Source organism: Artemia sp. Qi Xiang Cuo, chromosome 4 (genome assembly GCF_049724085.1).
Source record: "Artemia sp. Qi Xiang Cuo chromosome 4, ASM4972408v1, whole genome shotgun sequence".
NCBI lineage: Eukaryota > Metazoa > Arthropoda > Branchiopoda > Anostraca > Artemiidae > Artemia > Artemia sp. Qi Xiang Cuo.
The window spans coordinates 30,607,000-30,631,532 of NC_142797.1; the positions used below are offsets into that span (position 1 = coordinate 30,607,000).

The 24,533-nt window shown below is 35.6% G+C and overlaps 1 long non-coding RNA gene across 1 annotated transcript; it reads right to left on the bottom strand.

Moving 5' to 3' along the window:
* Positions 1-1,292: 1,292 nt before the first annotated feature.
* LOC148952990 (uncharacterized) lies at positions 1,293-23,344 on the bottom strand. Its single transcript, XR_016141620.1, has 2 exons — positions 23,188-23,344; positions 1,293-1,790 (listed from the first exon to the last, which is right to left on the bottom strand). It is a non-coding gene; the product is annotated as an uncharacterized LOC148952990 (long non-coding RNA).
* Positions 23,345-24,533: the final 1,189 nt, after the last annotated feature.

The window sequence follows — 24,533 nt, forward strand, 5'->3', positions numbered from 1 at the left end:
AACTATTTTAATTTGGTACTGATATCATTGTGCCTCAATTAGTTTTTATTTTGAAATCCATCTAGTGCCTACCTATATAACGCGGACGCCACCTCTTTAAACAAACTATGAAATAAAAGATAGGTGACACTAAACAACATTTCTGATTCAAAAGTTCTAGTTTGCAGTAGAAACCACACTGTCTTATTTGACACCAAATTAGATTATTTTGATGGTGACAAATTTAGAAATATTTGAAACTGGCTAGTGGCTTAAAATGTGGCGATTTTTATTTGATCCTGCTAGTTTTTAGTGTATCCTGCTTTTTTGGGGAAAAAAGTTTCTTTAGCAATCTATGCACCATTTTTTTTCTTTTTAGTTTAAATAAAATCTAACCTCAATCCTCTCAGTGACGACAACTTTAACAAGAAATACTATTCTACACCTTAGACATCACCTATAATTTAAAAAATTATATAGCATCCAAATCAAAGGCCCACTTCAAACCACAATTTCCCCCCCCCCCCAAAACAAAAATAACATAAGAAAATTGCATCCTTTATCATCATTTGAAATTTGATACTTTGTCTTTACCCACTGCAGGCATGTCCAGGTCCTGAATAAGCTGGAGCATGTCACGCTTGACCATATCGTAAATATTTCAAATATGTGGATAAAACATTCTCAACTACTATTATGAGGAAATCAGTGTCGATTTGTATTGCAGAGCCGTTATGACATAGCAAAAAAACAAATATAATCTATCATTTCAGGCCATTTTTAATCCTTATCTATCTTAATCAAATAATAAATTTCGGCGCAAAGTCATTCCTGAAATTTAGAACATTCCGGAATTTCTAGATTAAGGAATTCCAATGACCTACTTTTGGTTAAGTTTTTAGCTTGTTCGGGACTCGGGGTCTGGAAGTCTCAGTGTGCAAGGTCAAAGCTTCAAATAAAATTGTTCTACCAATACTAAACGCGATGCTAGAGTGCAACTAAGTAATGGAATATTCCGTCCAACCGATCAGGGTAAGTAAATAAGGTAAAGTTTCGTTGTATCTGGAGAAAAACAGCTTTTCCTGTTTTTGGCTTGTTTTTCGAAGGCTCTGGCCGAATTTCTGGTCCCCAATCCAGTAACACTGGAAAAAAGTCAAAACAGATAATCATAATATCTAATGTAATGTAGACGAGTAAAAAGTTTTGCTATAGAGAATGTTTGTATTTAACAGAATTCCTACAAAACATAATTAAAAGCTTTTGCTTTTCAATTTTGTCCTATTGGAGTGTTCTATTAATTTGTTATGGTTCACTGATAACTTGGAGGTAAGTTCCGAATCGCGGAATTACCTGACCACCTTGCTAATTACTAACCAATTAAAAAAAGGATCTTTTCCCGATCATTTTGAACGTACGAAGTGCAACACATTTGGTGTTAATCACAGAATGTTTTTTCAGTTCAAAAATGCTAGTGTCCAATCTTATTGGTTTAGTAATGGCAGAGTGTTTTAGCATTGACAATTTTTGGCAGTCTGTCATTTTCAATTCCTTGCAATTAAATGATAGCGTTGAGAATTCTTGGCAATTTGATGCTAGCGTTAGTGATTACGTTGCTCCTGAAAATACAGAAAGTCAACATAACACCTGGACAAATGCTAGCACTGGTAGTCACATCGCCTTTGGAAATACCGTAAGTCAATAGACACCTTGGATGAAAATCCCAGGTCCCGTGAATAGATATCCCGTTTATTCAGCTCAAGTTTCTGCTTCAAGTTGCGGTTCAAGTTCAAGCGCTGGCAGTCACACCGTCCCTGAAAATACAGTGCTTTACACTTTAGAAAATATAACTTTATAAAAATAGAATTTAGCTGTTAGATTAAAATAGGACAGTAAAATTGAACAATAATAATAAAATAAAACATATTTAATTATAAACATTTTAAGAATTTAATTTTAAAATTAAAAAAACTGTAGAACGCAAGATTGAAGTAAATAGTTAAAAAAATATCAACAAAGAGAAAGAAGTAAAGTCAATTCGAAAGCCTTTAATATCCAAACACATGTCAAAAATAATCGAAAAGATAATTTTATCTTGAACAGAATCTTGAATTGTCTTTTAGTCCTGTATTTAGACACAAAAATAGTTGTGACTGCTTTTCTTGTTTCCTGATTTTAATACACTTTTGAAAAAGTGGCGATGAAACAAAAAATGGAACTATAATGCCTTAACTAGGCTTTGTTATACAATTAAATTTTAAAAAAACAAGTTTTATCAACTTAAAGTAAGGAGTAACATTAAAACTTAAAACGAAAAGAAATTATTACGTGTACGAAGGGAATTGTTTCCTCCTTAAGACTTCGCTTTTTACACTGAAGTTTTTTAGTACTTTTGAAAAAGCTTCCTATTGTTCTTATTAAACGACTCTTGTGTTTCAGGACACGTTCTTAAAGAATTGGGATAAAATTCAAGCTTCAGCGTAAAGAGCGAGGTTTTGAAGAGGAAGCAATCCCTTTCATACACGCAAGAATTTCTGTTTGCTTTAAGTTTTATCGTTGCTCCTTACTTTCAGTTGAAAAACTTGTTTTTTTAAATTTAATTTCTGACCGTTTTTAAGTAATGCCAGGAAATCCGGCCCACCTCCACGGAAAAATCCCCATCCCCATGGATACATCCTCTAGACAATTCAATCGGTGCAAATCTACTCCAGACAATTACCCTTAATAACTCCACGCGTAAAATTGAGACACAAAAGGGAAAGCAGGTCATTTAGAAAGAATTTTGTATAGGAATTCTGGCAAATGCTAGAAAGGAAAGAATATGGTGATACTGTTGGATGGAATACGAAGGTTACAGCTACGTTATATGAAAAAGAGTAATTGGATCTAAATTAGGAAAATAATTTCTTTAAAATAAGGTATTTCACACCGAGAATATGCCAAATCAATTAAAATACGCCAAGACTTACGCTTGGCGGGATGACTCAAAATTTTCCCTCCAGCCACCGTCAAAATAAACCAGTTTGGTGGGAAACGAGCCAATATGGCAACAGTGCAGGAAAATGACACTAGGGCTAGGGTAGTGCTTGTGAGCGGGATGGTGGTCAGAGAGAGAGAGAGAGAGAGAAAGAGAAACATTAGCGCTACACCTATTTCCGCGTTAAGGCAGTGAACTACTGAATGCGTTGGTTGTAAGCAGAGCAGCAATATGCCTGCTCTTTTCACACATACATGCTTTTTATGTTGTAACTGCAAGGCCAGTTACCATATCAATACATGAACACCATTAATTAAATTATGCAATATATTACTTACTGATAGCAAAATATCGATTAAATTTCATTCTCTGTAATTCCAAAGAACATGTGTTCAAAAATACTTATTTCTGGAAGATTTTTTTTTTGGGGGGGGGGGTTCAACCCCTCAGTAGTAACTGTACAATGCATTGAAAACTTACATTCAAACTTACGCCTAAGGCATAGATATGTGTGAAAGTTTTCAATGCATTGGACGGTTACCAGGGTCATTTGCAAAGAGGTATCATTTCTATAGATGGTATAGTAATCTGAAATATCATATGGAATTTGCTTGAAGGTATATACTTTGCATACGTGCCCGTACCAAACAGGTTGGTTATAATCTGTTCTGGTTCAAGTTTTTTCTGACACAATTAACTGAATTTCTATTTCATAACATACAAGTTTTTTTTTGTAGGTTACATCCGTGTTGGAAAAACCGGTGTATCTTTTTTAGAAGCTAATTATTTTTTGTATATATTCAAGTTTCAAATTAGATACCTCAACAGTTTGGAATAGTTTATTGAACATACCACAACTGACATTTTTTGTAAGCATTTACATAAAAAATGGATAATTCAAAGCAATTTCTGGTGAGTAAAAATTTTTTCATTATTATAATAAAAAAAAGAAATTGTCTTATCATTAAGTTAAGGAAGAAATTCTTTCCTTACACTAGAACTAAGGGATACTTATATACTTAGAAGCCTATTGTTTTTGGGAGCTGAAACCTCTAAATAATTCTCCTATAGGTTGAAGCTTACGGCGGCTTTTTTTTTTTTCTTAGGTATGTTTTTGAAAATACTTCCAGGCCAGTCTGCATTTATGGTGTGATTTTTATCATGATCATTTAACCTTTTTAGGGATGTTTTTGAAAAAAAGTGCTTAGCTCTATTGAAAAAAAAAAATGTTTTGCAGTACTTTAAATGCCTAACATAAACTGAATTATTTTACAAACCCAAAATGCATTTTTTTTTTCATGCTAAATTTTTGTCTTTTTTTAAAGGGAGAAGATACGTGCTATAATGCCCCTCTGGAAAAGAAGGCGAGATGGAGCGAACCTGCACTAATGCAAGCTACAAGACCTTCAGTTATCAAATTCGCTGCTAGAACTACACAAGACCTGGACCAGCCAATGCCTGCGAATCTTTTAATGACAGGGTCCTCTGACCCCCGTGTTAGCTCCATGCCAGCTGGAAGGAACTTGAAAAGGGAGTGGACTGCGATATATGCCTCAGCTCAGCCTGAAGATTCAGCTACTGTAGATTGTGAGCTAAACCCCCCTTAAGTTTTGCCATGGAGTTCAGATACAGAAGTCCAATCAGAATTTGTAAGTATATACATAATTTCTTTTGTTTCTATTCCTATTTTCAAAAAATAAGGTAAATTTTCTCAGGCGCATAGCTTTTTATTATTAAAAATTAAAATTTTTTTATAAAAAATATTTAATTTTCTTTAATTAACAAAATTTGATGCTTTATATAAAGTAATGCTTTTAATGATATTATATAAAAAAAAAAAAAAAAAAAAAAAAAAAACATACCAATTAAATTATATACAAGATTAATTCAAATGAGAAAATTCAAATATTCCTTTTATATAAAAAACTAACTATTTGAAAAAAACGAAAAGTGAAAACAATTGGTAATAGACAGCTGACGCGCACTTTTAAACTGGTATTTTTGTCCTAATGCATTTGCTTACATCCGCTACTTATCAGATCGACCATCGCTTTTTTAACCCTATACGAGGTCTAAGTAGGGTCGTATTCAAATTGGACTTTAAATAGAAAGATGTATATCTTCAATAAGGAATTTACACAGGGAAAAGGGTTTTTTAATAATTTCAAAATATGTCTTCGCAGCAATGTTAAGAAACATTATTTGGGTGAAGCCGTTTTTGGTCATTTCATTGAAACACTTAGGTGTTTTCGAGAAAGAATTTGAGGCTGTTCTATTTGAACAGTGTTGTGAAGTCCGATACCCCCCTAACTCGAAAGGGTATCGATCCTTCTACATCGAAGGAAGCTCCCGGTTCCCAAGGGTCCTCCCCGGGAGGGGAGGGGGAGGGGGGGAGGGCTCTAAAAAAGGACCATCCAACATTTTAATTGCACTTTAATTGTTGATATGGATGGAGAAAAAAGTTCTTCTCTCTCTTACAAGTATTTATTTAGCCCAGGTCAACTTCAAACAAATCAGTTGGCAAAAGACACAAGAAAATACGGGTTATTGAGAAGGTAGCACCATCAAACAGCGACATATGGGGTTTATACTTTTAAAAAATACAAAGTTCAATATTCGAACCTATCTCCAGCAGGAGCTTAGGATAGTAGTGGTGACAATTTAGATATAAGGAGCAATTGCCCCCCTATTATTGAAAAAATACATGTGAGTTTCATTTATAATTTTAAAAAATTCAATATTCGAATCTAGCTACAGCAGGAGCTTAGGATAGTAGTGAGGACAATTGAGATATAAGGAGCAATTGCCCCCAATTTTTGAAAAAATACCTTTTTGTGGCATTTATTCTTTTAAAAAAATACAAATTTCAATATTCGAAGATAGCTTCAGCAGGAGCTTAGGATAGTAGTGGTGACAATTGAGATATAAGGAGCAATTGCCCCCAAATTATTAAAAAAATACATTCGTGTGTCATTTATAATTTAAAAAAATACAAATTTCAATATTCGACGCTAGCTCCAGCAGGAGCTTAGGATAGTAGTTGTGAAAATTGAGATATAAGGAGAAATTTCCCACTATTTTTGAAAAAATTCCTTTTTGTGTCATTTATACTTTTAAAAATTTCAATATTCGAGGCTAGCTCCAGCGGGAGCTTAGTATAGTAGAGGTGACACGTGAGATATAAGGAGCAATTGCCCCCCCCTTAATTATTAACTATAAATTTTTTTTTAAGTTATAAATTTAAAAATTTAAAGATTCGAGGATAGCGCCAGCGGGAGCTGTGGATAGTAGAGGTTACAATTGAGATTTAAGGAGAAATTGCCCCCCCTATTTTTGAAAAATAACTTTTTGTGGCATTCATACTTTTAAAAAATTCAATATTCGAAACTAGCTCCAGCAGGAGCTTATGATAGTAGTGATGACAATTGAGATATAAGGAGAACTTGACCACTATATTTGAAAAAATAACTTTTTGTGGCATTTATAATTTTAAAAAATACAAATTTCAATATTCGAAGCTAGCTTCAGCAGGATCTTTGTATAGTATTGGTGACATTTGAGATATAAGGAGCACTTGACCCCTCTTTTTTATAAAATACCTTTTTTTTGCATTTATAAAATTAAAAATTACAATATTATATTCGATAGCAATATTGATCTTATGAGATGATTGTTTAAAAGTTATATATACTTTTCAATTGACACATATTTTTTAAAAATACTTTTTTGTGTCATTTATAATTTAAAAAAATAAAAAGTTCAATATTCGAAGCTATCTTCAGCAGGAGCTTTAAAAAAAAAAAAAAAAATATATATATTTTTTAACATGTTCAGTTGACATTATGAAAGACATAAGGCTATGTAACTTTTTTTTTCTTCTTCTTTTAATTGTTCAGGTGGAGGTAGTGATAGTGGGACAATGAATATGAGATATTTACAAAGTTTATTAACTATAAAAAATTTACATAAAAAAATAAAACTTTTTTTTTCTACAGATTAAAAATATAGCACCACCACCAGCGACACCATTGAGTGATGAGGCAACTATATTTACTGGACCAATTCTGACACCACCAGCAGAGTTCAGGGATGAAGCTACACTGGTCCTAGAGAATATGGAGTGGGAAAGTGGCTTCCTTAACGATGTTTTTGGGGAAATGGCCAGCCTGGATGACTTAAGCTGCGATATTGACATGCTTGAGGATCCGGTGTGGACAGATAGTTTCATACGAGAATATTTAGATGATGATGTTACAAGTAAATCTGAACCGGGTCCTCATAACGAAATTCCATTAGAGGACAATACAGGCTGGCTCGACCAATTGTCCCCAAATACCTTGGAATATGTACTGGGGGACCTCATGCCACATCCCCCCAATATGATTGAACAGACTGGGGGTGGTGTTATTGATAGTTCTCTGTCACCCGCCACCGCTCCACTTAATGCTATAGATCGAAGTAGTAGTAATACAACAGCAACAGTATCCCCTCTTCTGGTTTTTTTTCTCTCCAACTCTGCCTTGCATCACACATTAGTCTACAGCACCGAATTTGGTGACCCTTTCAACTCTCTAGTGTCGGGGGATATAATAACAGACCTCCTGGCCATTACCCATTCATATCCTGATAAGATTCGAGCCATTCTTGAACAACAAATGGTGGTGTGGGGAGTGGGGTTCAGTTTAAAAGCATCAATAGCACTAAAAATATTTTTTTTAAATGAAAGTGCGGGTGAGATGTATTCGAAATACTTGCACACAGAGATGTTGTCAATACACCCGCATTTATCAAATTATGGGGGGGGTTTTCTAAATTGGGGCAATAGTATTCAAAGTAAGTGGGAAAATTATAACGAGGGGGGTAGTGGATCTGTGGTTTTATTTATTGAAAGTTTAAATGTTAACATTTGTAGGTTTAAAAAGGATTTTATTGTAAGAGGTGGTGGGGCTGGGGAGAGGGCTATAGTTTTAAAATATCATTCAGATTTAGAAGGGTGTAGGGGGATACAACGAATCTGTTTCGATACGAGGCTGCAGTGTTTCAAGTATGCGTTTTTAATTGCAGCATACAGACCACTTCGAATAGCTGCATCTAAGAAAAAGTTGGATAAAATGGCAGTTAATGGTAGGGGGGGTTCAAAGGTCCCCAAAGTAAATTTTAATTGTTTAAATGGCCAATTTCCCGTGACACTAAAAGGAATAGATATTTTTGATTGGGCTAAAGCAGATTTAAAGATTGATGTCACAGTGTTACACTATGAACCAGAAATTGGAGAATGCCAGTGTTCCGATAAGAAGTGTGTAATAGGTTCATTTTGAGCACATTAAATTTTATCTGTAGTTCATTGGGTAGGGATTCTAACCCCCCACCCCATATACTCCTTTTCATTATTCAATTTAAAGCAGAGGCCATAGAGTATTAGGTCTCGAAGGTAAGTTAAAAAGGGGGGGCGGGGGGGGGTATGTGCGTACGACCCAACAGGTCCATCAATATTTTGCTCTGAGTTAAGTTTAAAGAATCACCTGAAACACTGTAAACGTCATGGATACCAGGCTGTGGAGATGGTAAGCGGAGATAGAGCGATCTTACGATTTAAAAATTTCCAAAATACGCTCCTGCAGAGCAATAAGATCGCTTTGGTCTGCGAAGATAAACTGACAGACGTGTGCGATCCGTCAAATTCAAATCATGTTAAAATACATGAAGCCATAGGGGTCTCTTACGCTCACGCGCAACGAGATTCCAATAATACCAAGCAAGTGCTGGAGGTAGTTGAGATGTTGAGTGACGGTGAAGACTGCATGCGCTCGGCATTGGTCAGTCTAGTCAAAACAGTGAACGGTGCAATTTAGCGCCTTCGTTATACAAACTATCCTATGGTCCTATCACCAGATGACATAGTGGCCATTAAAAATCATAAACTGTGTTGTGTTTGCAAGGGAGAATTTGATGATGGTGTTGGGAATGGGGTTAGAAGGACGGTGATCGACCATGATCATTTGTGGCAGAAAATTCCATCGGCAGGGAGTAACTCTAGAGGGGTGGCACACCAGTCATGTAATTTAAACGTTAGACAACAATATTTCGTACCTGTTTTTATACACAATTCCAATTACGACTTAAAGTTTGTTCTTCCGGCGTTGGCCCGCATTGCCAAGGGGGAGTTGTAGATGACGCATGGATATATGGTTCTTTTTCATACATTATCATACCCAAACCATTGGAGAACCTACTGCTGCTGGAATTCATTTGGAAAACAGTTGGCAAGGTTAACACAGGCCTGAAAAAAATCCGTTTTTTAGACTCTTTCAGCTTCTTCCCCAAATCCTTAAGTCAATTGATTCAGGTGTAGAAAAGTGACAATTTTGATAGCGTCCCCCTCCTCAAACTGCGCGTCCCCGATTATGAAATGTCTGATTTATTAACGTGTAAGGGTATATATCCATATGATTATTACAACTCTGGCTCGAGGCTAGATGAGGTGTCATTACCGCCCAATGAAGCTTTTTACAATTCTCTTACTGAGAAGAGTGCGCCACTAACGACTACTTATATGCTAAGAGGGTTTGGGTAAAGGGCTGATGTAAAAATCGGTGGGATTATTGTAAACTATACTTGGCCAGTGACGTACTCACTCTTCTGGACATTGTGTGCAAAAATACAGATAAAATCTATGGGGAATTTGGGTTGGATTTAGGTTATTATTTTTCCACCCCCCATTTGGTGATGGACTTGATACTTAAAATCAGCAAAGAAGAAATAGGTCTGATTGCCGAGGTGGATCAGCAGCTGTTTGTAGAAAGATCAATGAGGGGTGGGTATGTTTTTCACGGGGATCGTATCATGAAAACTGATCCGAGTGGACAGCACACCGATGAAAAGTCGGACGCAGTTTTTTTGGATATGAAGTCTCTTTACCCATCGGCAATGTCTCACTACTGTTTGCCGTGTGGCAATTATAAATGGCCAGACAATCCCTGTGCTTCGAATTTCCCCGACAGTGCCAGTGTTGAGGAAAATGGGGCACAGTGATGGTTTTTTGAAATTGACGTTGAAATACCCATGGAAATCCATGACTCGGTAAAAGACTTTGTTTTTCCGTGCATAAATAGACCTGTGGGTAGGGACTCTCTGAGCCCCTACAATTTATCTTTAGTAGAGGACGGGAGTATGCACTGGGTACCTTCAAAACAAAAACTAATTGCCGATCTCAGCCCGAAACAGAATATCGTTGTTCATCACGTACTATTGAAATGGATGGTGTCCAATGATTTCAAGGCCAAAAAGAGTCATAGAACCTTACGATTCGATCAAAAGCCTTGCATAAAAATGTTTGTTGAAACTTTTGTCAGTAAACAATCAGAAGTGAACACAAAGGTTGAAATACAAGTCTATAAACTCATTTTGAACCCAGCTTTCGGTAAAATGTGCGAGAGCGTACGACACAGAAGTCGATGTGACATTGTAACCAACCCCAAATATTGTGCTCGAATCATTGCGGATCCAAACTTCACATCGTTCACAATCATAGACTCCAATCTGGTTCTCCTACATCGCAAGAAAAGAAACATTGTATTAAATAAAAATATTGCAGGTGGAAGTGCAATAACCGAAATATCCAAGAAACTCATGTTGTCATTTTATTATAATGTATGTAGGGTACAGTGGCCGATAGAGGGACAAGTTCAAGTGTACTATGGGGACACTGATTCACTCCTGTTAAAAGTCAAAACTGAAAATCTATTGAATGATTTGGAAAATGGTGAGTACATTAGGTCACGAATGGACTACGCTAATTGGGACGAATCCCTCTACCCGGAGCTGGTGAAACACCAGGCCCCAAATCAATTGTCAATGCTAAATTCTGTAACGCGTAGCGATCTGATATCCATTGGTGTGTTTTCTGGTCCGAAGGTATACTGTGCGGAAACGCGCGCTAAGGATATCAAACAAGTTCGCAAGGGGGTACCTACACACTTTGTAAAAAATAATTTCGACATGAGTGTGTATAGAAACTGTGTGGAACGTAGTTTAGTGCCAAGGGCGAAAGTCATGGCGATTCGCTCTTTACAATTTAAAAACTACACAGTTAGAGTTGGGAAAAACGCCATGTCTACCATATCGGACAAAGTCTATTTACTTGAGGTTGGTGTGATGTTTTTACCAACCGGTAATTTTTTATTTTACGCCCTTTTTTATTGTAAATCTTAAAGAAAAAAAATCGTTAAAAAAAAATAAAATTAAATTCACTAAAAAAAAAAAAAAAAAGTTAATATTGGGGGTGAGGGTTTTTTGGGTAATTAGGTTTTTTTTTTTATTCTTTTTTTTCTAAATAACAATATTTTAAATGTGTGTGTGTGTGTGTGTGTGTGTGTGTGTGTGTGTGTGTGTGTGTGTGTGTGTGTGTGTGTGTGTTTGCAAGGCAGATCAATATACACTATTTAATGACAACCCCCCGGCCCGCGGCCCCCCCCGCGGGCCCCCCCCCCGGCACTCCCCGGCCCGCCCCCGGCCGCCGCAGCGGCCGCTCCCGGGGGGGGGGGGGGGGACCCCAAAATTTAAAATGTTGTAAATAAAAGTGATATTTCAAGTGCACATTATTCCAATAAATGTTGTATTTTTTATAAAAAAATAAACAGAAAAAAAAAAGTGTATTTATTTAAGTGTTTGTTTGTTTTTTTTATAGTGGTTATGTAAATGTTGTATTTTTTTTTATAAATAAATTTAAAAAAAGTGTATTTTTTTTTTTTTAATTTTTAATGTGCCTTTTTCAATGTAGTTTTTTTTTTTTTTTTTAAAGTATTGTCACCTTTTTTATGTATATAATAAAATAAAATATTATTCTTTATTATTATTCTTCTTCTCGTTATTATTATTATTATTCTTGAGCGTAGTAGTAGTAGTAGTAATAGGGAAATTATTTAGTCATTAGCCAACTAGAGTCTACAGTTAGTTGTCCGGGTGAACTGTTGAAGGGAACATCTATCAATTTAAAACACCATTCAGATTTTTTCTGTTTGTACCGTTAAAGTCATTAAAATCAATTCTCATGACTAAAATAATTAAAAATTGCTATAATATTTTTGCGGTAAAGCCTGGAAAAATCTACTATTGTTCTAGTATATGGCAGGACTCATAGGATGAAATAAATGCAATTGCTGCCACGACAGGGTGGGTGCAGATACAATTCATAAAGGGACTTGATGTTTTCAGCATTATTGAACCAAAATCTTGGCTGATCATTGACGATCTGTCTGAATCTCTTGACCACTGGTCAGGTGATATTCTACACCTGTTCACTGTTTACTTTAATCACGAACAGTTGTTCACTAATATTGTTATGAACTCTCTCTTTAATCAGATCTAGTGTGTAAAAACACTTGCTTTGAATTGAAACTACTATATCATTTGAAGAGTTGTTCGTGATTCCCGCTTCCTAATAACACAAAAAGCAAATCTACACAGGCGCCCCCAAATTCCTGCTCTCAGCATACAATCAGGCAACTAATAAACCCTACGGCTACATCCTATTGGATCTTAATCAAAATACACCCGAGGATCTACGTGTAGTCACAGATATTTTTGACAATGAAATTACAGTATATATCCCTGTGAACACTAAAAAGACCTATTAGTTGCTATCATGACACTGAAGAAACTACATGAAAATAGACATTTGTTTTCAGTTCTCAGCACTTCAAAACCTCCGCTTAGGAAAGCAATACTCAAACACGGTATTGACAATGATTTCATTAATCGAATATCCGAACTTTGTTTAAATTTGATCGTGGTTAATGTTCAAGTGCAAGAAGTAGTTAAGCAACAGGCAAAGCAACATTGTTCCATTGTACGTACAGGGGCCTCTAAGAATAAAGGAAATAATTTCAAAAGGAAACGACTTTTTCGGGCGGGCAGTAGTTTTTTCACACTGTCAATGCAAATAACTACAGGACTTATGCACAGTTTTCTCTAGGTAGAGAGAATGTAAAAACACTATAAATCGACGCCAATAGAACTCGCTCTTTCACCCGTCGAAAACTTTGAGAACAATCTGAGTAAATTCCTTGACAATGAGAATATTGAGGATGATAAAAAACTGCTTTTACTTCAAGATGCACTTTGCCGAGTGGACAAACACAGGTCCTATCAATCGAAGCCCACTGCTGCTGCTGCTGCTGCTGATCCCAAAAAAAAATCATCTCCTCAGCATTCTGCTGCTGGTGTAACACAATTGAAGATGGAGAAATTGTTTTTTATTGTTATGAATATTTTAATTCAAATCCCCCACACATAGGGTGAACAAAGAAAACGACTCCTAGCCTATCTACTGGAAAGTGGTCACAGTCAAGTTGAGAGCACTGGGAAAGTTAGAGGACTTCGAGGCAAAAGATATGATATAACTTATTTAATCTATGACACTTTAATAACTCGTGAAAGTCTACTATAATTTTATACTCCCCTCTCCAACTTTTTAAATACACTAAACCGCATCAAAAGTCTTATTGACAATAGACAAAATTCTAAAAAAATTAAATGAACATGCATTGTCGTCATCATCAACAACAACAACATTGAGACCATTAAAAAATGAAATTGAAGAAGAAGATTTTAAATCAATTTTGGAAAATACTAGCACACCGCTGATAGCTAGACAAAAGCGAAAACGTATCAAGTCATCATCACCACCACCACCAACGGCCAGTATACAAAAGGGTAGCGGACGTTACACAACGTGTTTACGTTCAAAATGGTTGAAGTTCTGAAAGGTGTTTATTAAAATATTGGTGAGGTGGGGAGTTTAAGTTCCCCCACAAATCTTTCCAATGTCACTGGTGTTCGCACTAAAAATGTACAAGACTATCTACAAAATGAATTAAGTTACACTCTGCATAGAAATCATAGACTTCGTGCCAATCAATATCGAAAAACTGAAGCCTTTTACCCATTGCATATAATGCAAGCAGATCTCCTGACTCTAGATGAGCTTCAAGGACGTCACAAGACGCCATACAAGTACATTCTACTAGCAATCAGGGTTTATAGTCGCTATGCATATTCCAGTCAAGGTATATCGCTGAGAAGTGTTGAAGATTATAAGGCATTTGAAAGTAGTCTCCAACAGAATTAATATGGCAAAATAAAATCGTAGATTTGCAGTTACATTGTTAATACCAATTTTGCAAGAGTACTAGAGAAATATAGTACACTGCTGTATCATAGTCACAGTCCTATAAAGGCTGCATTGGCCGAACGATTGATAAGAACTATTCGACTTTTAATTTCAAGATATTGTACATTGAAAAATACATCGGCTTTTATTCATGATCTTGATAAAATCATGTTGATTTATAATCAACGACCTCATCGATCGTTGTCCAACTCTACGCCAACGGAAGTTCATCATTCTGATCATGATACAATTGACACCTTTCTTAAACAGTATTCCAATGAATCGTCGGCTGTCAAGAAGATGAAAAATAAATTCAATGTTGGTGATGTTGTTCGAATTAATAGAACAACTAATGTTTTTGAAAAGGGGAATTACTTATGGTCCACTGAACTTTTTAAAGTGGCAAAAATCCTAGACACTAAACCCATAACTTATCGTTTGCGTGATACCAAAGATGAAGAGATTCTCGGCGGCTTTTATGACTATGAATTACAAAAAGTTAAAAATGCCAGTGAAATCTATCAAATTGAAAAGATATTAAAGACACGAACTCGTGGGGGTAAGAAACAGTTACTTGTTCGATGGCTAGGATACAACTCTGATTTTGATTCTTGGATCGGTGTTGAAGATATTGACAATGTCCAATGATTTCCATGTAACATTCATGTCCAACTTTTCCGATCCTCTCTACAACGACTTGAATACGACAAGTGATTTTTGGACAAAACTCTCCCCTACCGTCAAATTTGACGGTGCATATGAAGTGCCTCTTGTCGACTGTATTCTCAAAAATACCTATGAAATCCTGAGAAAGGATCGTAAATATTAAATAAAAATACGACCGTTTGAATTCGGTGATGAAGGTGCAATGGCAACTTTTGACTCTAATCAGTACCCTATTGCTAACATCCCCTACAGGGACTACAATACCATGCATGAACTGTGTCGAGTTATCAACAAAAAAATTGCAAGTCGAAAAAAAGGTGGTTTCACTTTCAATTACACGACGGAACAAAGGAGAATTTATATTACCAATCCATTTGAGAATGAAAGAATTTTCCTCAATGAGAATTTACGTGAGTTTCTTGGTTTAAAAAACCGTATTATTAAGACAGAAAATTTCAGTGGTAGTGACCTTGTTATCTATGCAGACTATGCACCCAACTTCTCCACGGACACTTGTATATTTCTCTACACTTCATTTGTGGAAACATCTCGGGTTGGTAATTCAAATGTTCCCCTCCTACGAGTTCTTGAACGAAAAACCAATCAAGAACATGTTCACCCCTATAATATAAAGCATCTTCAGTATATTCCCGTAAACACTTCGTATTTGGAACTCTGTCAGTTAACACTAAGAACTGAATTAGGTGATCCAATAGCAATTTCAAAAGGCTTAGCAATGATTACATGTAATTTTCGACCCATTGTCAACGACAAGGACGGTAAAATAACCTAAAAAATGAACAATAGAAGAACTCCATTTGTCTGTCCCGATATTGACTGTTATGTTGGTGCTTTGAGTCCACGTCAAATAGGCAATGGAGTGGACTATTACAAGGGGCGTACTACAATGTCTGGCTATGGTCTTGGTAGCTGGTTTGCTAGGCTATTTCGTTCTGTACTACCCCTTGCCAAGAAATATCTTGTACCTGCTGCGTCGAGTTTTGCTGCCTCTACACTCCAGGACTGGGGGTCGGGCAAGAATTTTAAGGAGAGTGTTAAGGAAAATATTAGATCTTCAGCAAGAGCCGTTGGTGAACAATTCAAATCTCGACAAAATGGTGAGGTATTGAATAGGATGCGTTCGTGTCATTCACTCATCAGTCTCCAGCCAGGCATGAATCAAAGGACATCAACAAGGACGTTAATAAATAAAACACCGAAGTCCAATACACAGCAGAAGAAGAAGAAACACAAAAAGATGGTGAGATAAAATCATGAGTTAGTCCCTTAAGATGGCTTACTTCAATTCACATGTATCATCGAAATAAAGCACTTCCTAATTGAATCTAGTCAATGATTACAATGTTGATGTAATCGACACATCGTTCTACACGTAACCCTTTCATACCGACCCAAATTTCTCGGAACATCTGCCAGTTCAAATATTCTTAAAGGACGACTGTTTAATTGATTTTTCATCATCATTCATGGATCTAAATGTCATGATGTATAAAAATTCAGATAATTCAACTCTGAATTCTAGTGATGGTCTCTCCTATGAAATCTGTATTCTACACAATCTATTCAAACAGATTAATGTATTTATTAATGGTACATTGGTGAGCACTAGCAATTATTTTTCCTACTATGCAAGCTACATTCAATTTATGATGATGACACCAAAGGCATACAAGGAGATGAGAGGACAATCGCTGGGCTATGAATATCGAACAGGTGTTGATACTGACGGTGAGTTGACCACTGCAGTGACCCAGGAGTATCATCTAGTTGGAAAATTAAATCATGAGATATTCAATATATCCCAATGGCTACCCCCCAATGTCAAGATTGACATAAAGTTACAGATGGCACCATCGAATTTTATTTTGAGAAAAACACTTCCTGCAGCACCCGATGCAAATGTCATTATCACATCGGAAATTCTCCACGTCCGAAGACAACAGGTAATGAGCTCCGTTGCATTGGCAGTGGAAAAGCTAAGAGCCAATGGTAACAACATTGAACTTCTTGTCCCCCATACGATCACCAATCCACGTCACAGTGCCAACGGCTCTCGTAGCTATAGCGATTCATCATTTATCAGTGGAGAAATTCCATCACAATTGGCCTTGGCCTTTGTGAAGAGTGGCAGTGCTGTTGGAAGCTAGATTAAATCTCCAGATGATTTTAATTTTTTCGAGATATCTATCCAAGTTCGCACAGTGAATGGTAGTCCATTGTAAGATCTATCTTTCGACCAAAATACTCTAGACTTCTCAACAAGTCGGCCATGTAGTCCCTCAATTACAAATCCCAACAATTTTAAAATGGAATAATCGATTCAATATTTTCTAAAAATCATGGGGTTATTGTTTTGGATTTGTGAGGCACACAGGATATGAGTATAGTACGAACTGGGAATATACGTTTAGAGTGTAAATTTGCCGATACTTTGACTGAGAGTATCACTCTAATATCACTGAGTAAATTTGAAACCTATTGGGAGATCATATCCAACGGCAGTGTTCTACTTGACTTACCACCATGAGAACTAACCAAATAATCAACGCATTTAGTATGGATCCATACTTGTCCCAATACAAGTCCTATTGCATACCTTCGGACTTCATTGAAAAAATTCCAAGTGTTAACAATACCTTGATCATTGTTAATAGCAGTCCATCGACTTTGAAGACCGGCCATTGGCTAAGCATCTTTCAAACAGCGAAGAACATTGAATTTTTTGATCCTCTTGGCCTATCGTATAAATTCTACGCTCCATACATCAGCAACTTTATTGAAAGCAGTGGGAAAACCATTATTCAAAATCAACGAAGAGTACAGGATTTAGCGACTAGGAAATGTGGCTTTCATGCACTACTCTTTTTCATGTTCAGATGTCGTGGCTACACCTACAAGCAGTTTCTCAACATCTACGTTGACTTACCTCAATTGAACGACTTTCTAGTGGATAAAATACTTAAATGTTTATTTAATTTTGATTTTAGTGTCATAATAATAAATTTTTCTAAAGATTTTTTTTAATTTGTTTATTAATAAAAAAAAAATTATATACATGATAAAAACGACTTTTCTACTCTTTAGATTTCATCCACTACTAGGTATTTGTCGACAACAACTAGTGCAGGTAGATTATCTGAATTCACAGTGTACTGATCCTGATGTATTGCAATATCAGGGTCACATTTTCTACAATAGAGCATGACTTCACTCTTGTCATATATCTCTGTATAGGCAATGATACTATTTTCATTCATTCTACAGAATTCCCATATTTCAATTTGCTTATTTGAAGCAATTTCATAAACAGTGTCCTAAAGTGTCGAATCACATTCCGTCACAGCCAAATAAAAATCAGTGGGCTTATAATCATAACACCCAGTGTCTTCACAACGATGACGTAGAAACCATATTCTTTTGTTGTTCCAAGAGTTTAATCGTTGACCCGGGTCCTCCTCCCAGAACAATCTAAAACAACGACGATACCAATCTCGTAGCAATAAACTAAAATCCCGGTTAGGATTCTTTCCAATCATACCGGGATATGTACTCTCCCACTGCTTGCACTTATCATAATAACAATTGGAGCATAGGTGGCCTTTAGGATGAGAGTCACACACCTCTTCAAGAAAGGAATTACACCCTTTAATTTTTACAGCATATCCTCTGTGCAATTTACATGGATTGCATAATCTACATTTTTCATCATACTCCTCAATCATATTGCAATTCTCACATGATGACCAGCTGCCCAGTGTGTACAAACATGGACATGTATGGAACATTTTGTCATGTGTTAACGCTCTCACTGCCACAATGAAACTAATCTAGCAACAAAAAAAAATGACTGAGAGAGATAGAGGATTAAATAATCCTTGAGCACCATCATTCTTATGAAAAAAAGTCCTAAATTTTGAAACTAATGTTTAAAAGCAGATTCAGAATATCATATTTTCTTGTCATAATCGATAGATCAATAAATTGTGTATATTCACTTGGACCACTTTATCGAAGCTAAAGAAGGTCGTCGAAGCATGTATAAACAGTGGTAAGTATATCAATAATAAGTCCTAAATACAAGATCCTCCTTAGAATAGACAAATCGAGAAAATCCTCAACAATAATTAAATGTTCTTCGAGAAGATATCGATTCATCATTATTCGATCTGTCTCGACTCGCTCCATTTTTTTTATTCCTAACTCTCTCACAACCAACTTTAGACTAATCAGAATTTCTTTTTTATACTCTATAAAATATACGCCTGTATACTATAGAAAGAAAAAAAAAATACTATTGATTTAGAAACAATTTTATTGAACATAATTAAAATAATAATATTCACTGATGCATTTTGTTCTCATCAATATATTTCGATAGGACATCTAATGCTGACCGAAGTTTATCTATATGGAGAATATTCACTTTTCCAGCAAAACACAGCTGCTCCTCCTGCTTAAATTTGCTTAATGATATCACATATCTCGCATACATAATGTCCCATTCAAGACATAGTCTACATCCAGCGGTTATTTCTACAGCTACATTAGGTACTCGTATATCGTTGCTGCTGCTGCTGTCGGTTACATCATTAATCTCCAATAGTGTAAATGCACCACTCATTTTTTTTTTTCACTAATATAATTGCAAAAAAAAAACTATTCTCTTTGAATTCAATTCTCCTACTAATATTAATTGTAAATAAAACTATTCCTTTTATTCAAATTCTAATCACCAATCGAGTTATACTCCTTCCTCTTGCCAAAAGGCGTAATGACCTGTAGAATAGGACTACCAGAAAAACCTGTTTGGTACGGGCACGTACGCAAAGTATATACCTTCAAGCAAATTCCATATGATATTTCAAATTACTATACCATCTATAGAAATGATACCTCTTTGCAAATGACCCTGGTAACCGTCCAATGCATTGAAAACTTACACACATATCTATGCCTTAGGCGTAAGTTTGAATGTAAGTTTTCAATGCATTGTACAGTTACTACTCCCCTCTGACCCCCCTCCTCTGGGTACGGCCTTATTCAATTGTATATACTACATATGTATAGTTTATGTGTAAATAATTCAATATATTATTTTCATAATTGATTTGAATTAAAAAAAAAACATTTAAACTATGTGAGCTTTGATCAGTCTGGTGCAAAATGTATTAAAACAATAACTACATTTCGGAAACTGGGCAGACGTCACCTCAAACTCCTCGGCCTTACCTTTGGGTCGCCCCGAAGGTACTATGTGTTGGGACATCCTCATCTGCGAGACAGCACCATCCTGAAGACGCCCTCGCGGACGACAGAAGAAAAATAATTGGCAAAAAATCAAAGAGGACCATGAACCATGGGGAAACTCCCAGAGGCATGGTAAGAGATGGGAGAGAGACTGGCTGAAGATCGCTGTGGTATTTGCAGAAGACAGATTTAAGGGATCGTAAGAATTAATTCCAAAGTTGGATTGGTGCCGCGCAGGACAGTTCCTTGTCTGGTACCCTGAGTAAGTAAGTAACCCTTAGTATTACTATTTTGGCCATATCTGTCAAATTTGTACCGTCTATATCAAATTTAAGACCACTTGTTTTAAATTGAAGCAAACGGTAGTGTGGAGTTATGATTTTACTCGTCAAAAAGAAGTTTTCATTTGCTGCCAGTGACGCTTCGACAAAAGACTTATGATAACACAGTTAGGTACTTTCCCATTATATGGGCATTTACAAGGAAACCAGTCACGAAAAACCTGTTTTTGACGGTTTAATTCAAGAGACGGCTTCAGAGTAATGCAATCCATAGCGTGGCTTTCATTGCGTATACGATATTTAAACTGTGGTTTTTTGGGGTTTAGGGGGGAGGGGGGGGGAAGGGAACGATGGTAGGTTATGTTACGTATTTAATTTATGCTATGCTTTACCCCCCACCCCCCCTAATTTGCAAATATATAGCCCAAATTTGTTTATAAACTATTATATATTCATCCAGTTTTATTTCATTTCATTAGCATTAACCAAACTTGACTTTTTATAAATGCCCATATAATGGCAAAGTACAAACAGTTCTTTAAAATTACTCTACGCTAATGGAAAACCCCTTTGATTAGTTGAATGATTTCATATAATTACTTTCATCCAATAAAAGACGATTCCACGCCACCGTTGGTTCAAATTTGAGACAGTTGGTTCAATTTCTAATACCCGTCATACATGCGCATTGACAGAACACAGACGCATCGGTTCAAAAGACTCATAATGGTGGGCTATGTTTTAAAATGACCGTGATAAGTTTGGAACACGTTGGCCATCCCGAAAAAACTTCAAGTAGGTCTTCAAAATAACAACTCACGATATTTACATTACTAGGATACACCTTGCAGTACAGATGGAAAAAACTACGAATTCAGTGGGTTTTTGCGTGGGCTATGAACTCTTTTCGACAAATTACGATTTAGAAATTTGCGTTCATTTTTTGTTTTAAACTAGTAACTTCAATTTAATCCAAACTTCTTTTGATACTTGATGTAGCTTTTTTAGTTGAAAGAACTTATTTTAATTAAATGTGTTCCATTAAACTTAAATAACCTTCTCAAAGATTTCATTATGTACCATTACTGTTTTGAAGAGGTTTTTTTTGCCTTTTGGACCTTCTTCTATTCCTTAGTTAAATCCTCCATCGGTCATTATCATGGATTCCTAACTTATAGTTATAACACTTATTAATTTAGCCTCATTAGATCCATCAGCTACATCAAATAAACCAATAATATTTTGCTTTCAAATTCCGGTCTAAAATTACAAGTGCATTTATTGCTTTCGATACGGCCGTGTTTCATTTAATGACCTGAAAAAATAGATGGATTACCAAAAATGGTACGAACGTAACCTTGGTGGCAACCCTGAACAGCAAACAATTTGAATTTTTTCAACTAAGGGCGTGTTCCCCGTCCGACGAAAAGTTAATAATATTTAACAAAAATTTATTAGTTCGTTCCAGGTGAGAGCGAATTAACAGCTGGAACGATAAAATTGTATTAAATTTTGTATTAAATTTTTGTGAATACGGTTAACTAGCGTATTTACTGAATTAACCTCTGTACATTCATCATCAAAGTGGGAAAAATGGAGGCAAATGACAAATCTAATAGTAAAAATGAGTATTAAGGGATCAAAACTCGTATTTTACTCATTGCTCATTAAAATTGCTCGTGTTTTAATAATAAATTACAATATATATTAAGGCATCAGTTCCAGGTTGGCAGTTAACTGTTCCAGGTTGGCAGTTAATTCGTATTAAATTTGAAGTAAATACGAATTAAATTGCAATTTCCACCTGGAACACACTCTAAATAATGTCTTGTGCAGTGTCCGACAGTCCGAATGACAAACAATGACTAATGACGTTTGGCGTTGTGTTATGTAGATTCAATACACGTTTGTTAAAAATAAAAAAAATAATGCTCTTATTCCTAAAGTTTGATATTTTTCAAAACAATTTGGGCAAAATCAATGTTATTGTTAGAAAATTACCTTATAGGTGTATACATATACAGGAGAAAGAGAAATATTTATCAGATAATAAGGGGTACAGGCCCCAACAGCTGTCTCTTACTGCAATCTGTCTGTTAATACACCCCTACTTGACTATCATATGGTTGTCGGTACCTTCATTTCTTTTACTTAGGTGCAAGTCTCCAAGATCTGCTTCAGAAATAGCGACGAAGACAGATCTTCAAAAATGAAGATCAGCTTCATTTTTTAAATAAGACAGGCTACATAATAAGCTTACAAGGGTGTATCTATGAGTGTTTTTTTCTTTGGGGGGGTATTTTTTCTAGGGGTGTGGGTTACAAAATCCCCCTCCCCTGTATAAGGCCTTGTAAACAGATTTTTAAAATTATAGCTATTGTTATATATAACAATTTCAAGAGAAGTAAACTGTTAGCAAATTCGTGTTAATACATCAGACATAATTAATAAGACCTATGACACATATATATCCGAGAGGTTGTTCATAATATCTAACTGACCAAAAGAGGCTGTGGCACTCCCGATTGGGCTGGGATGGGTTCCAAAAGAATGTTTCCATTCCAATCCTTTTCCTGGAGTTCATAAGGAGGGCTAAGAAGTGCTGAAAAATATACATCCTCTTTTGTTGACATTTTACCCCACTCCACCCTCCTCAAAACTAAGTAAAAGAATCTTCTCTGGCAAAAGTCACCCCCAGAAATCTATCTTTTCTCGTTTTCCATTCTATTTGTCGTAACAATTATTAATGGCCCATGGTTAGGAGTAGATTTGAGGCTAAGATGTAGGAGAAGTCATCTGTAACCTGACCTGGACAAAATCAAAAACCGCATGGAAAAACAGAAACTTACGTTCTGGTATAATGCGACCGGATGAAGACGGTTGTTGATGATCATAAGCGGAACTATCTGGTTGAAGGTCTGATAGCTGTTGGTTCTCTTTCATCTTTGTCGAATTTCACCTCATTTTCAACCTTTTCTCTTTGCTTTTTTTAAATTCGCTCGAATATCACAGCCAAAAGGAGAATATAGTATTTTAATGCTTCAAGATATCTAGCGTTTCAGGAAGTGTGTCTTATCAGCTTTTTTTGTTTATAAGTGTATTTTTATATAGAAATAATCAAACATGAAGATGTCTAAAAATAATTCATCCTATCCAGGTCAAGAATTATACTTAAATAATTAAGGAGATCTGAAAATGTTTTGGAGCACATCGACTTGGAAGGGTCAAAGGTCCTAAGCAATATTTTTGCTTTCAGAAAATTAAATACATGTGGGTGTACTTTGGAAATATTTTAGCGACATTCTAGTAATTATTTATTTGAGTGAAATATAGGCAAATTGTTACAGTTAAAAATGTTAACTTAGTTTTCGCCGAGGACAAGTAAATAAAATAAAAAAGTAGCCTACTATAATGATAATAAACAAAAATGTTTTGTTGTATAAGTTTGCAAGTTCAGTTATACAGATTTGCCACAATTTGTCATAGAAAAGAGAATCTTCCTTTCTCGATTGACAAAGTTAGAAAAAAAATTGACACCAAAAGCCCATTTCTATCTTCCTTTTCTATCCGCTTGAAGAAGAAAAGACTTATCCATCACCTGATAATATTATACGATTTAAAAATTATTTTTTTTTGCTGAAAAATCTTAGAATGAGTGAGAAAACGTATTTTGAAAATTCTTTTAGGAATGCAGATTTACTTAAAAAAACATGGGATCTAATCAAACAAAAGATTGGAAACAATTTTAATAATTTTTACCCATAATTATTAATAGATAAAAATGGTCTTGAGTTGAAGGGGCATGAAGCTATTGCAGAAATGTTCAGTGCTCATTTTGCTAGTATTGGTTCTGATGTTACTCGTCGTCTTGGCTTGACTTCAGCTCATTCATATAAAGAGTACTTTCCTCAATCAGAGGATATAGGTATGTTAGTTTTAATGAATTCCAAAAAAATGTAATAGATTTAAAGCGACGTAATTCATTAAGTTTGGATGGACTTTCAACTAATCTTTTGAGACCCCTTGCATCTGTACTTCATATACCTCTTGTTTATATTTTTAATTTGTGTTTATCTTCTGGGGTATTCCCTACTAAATGGAAAAAAGCCCGAATTATCCCACGGTATAAAAAATGTGATAAAACTAATTTTAGTAATTACCGACCTATTGCAATACTTTCTCCTTGTCAAAGATT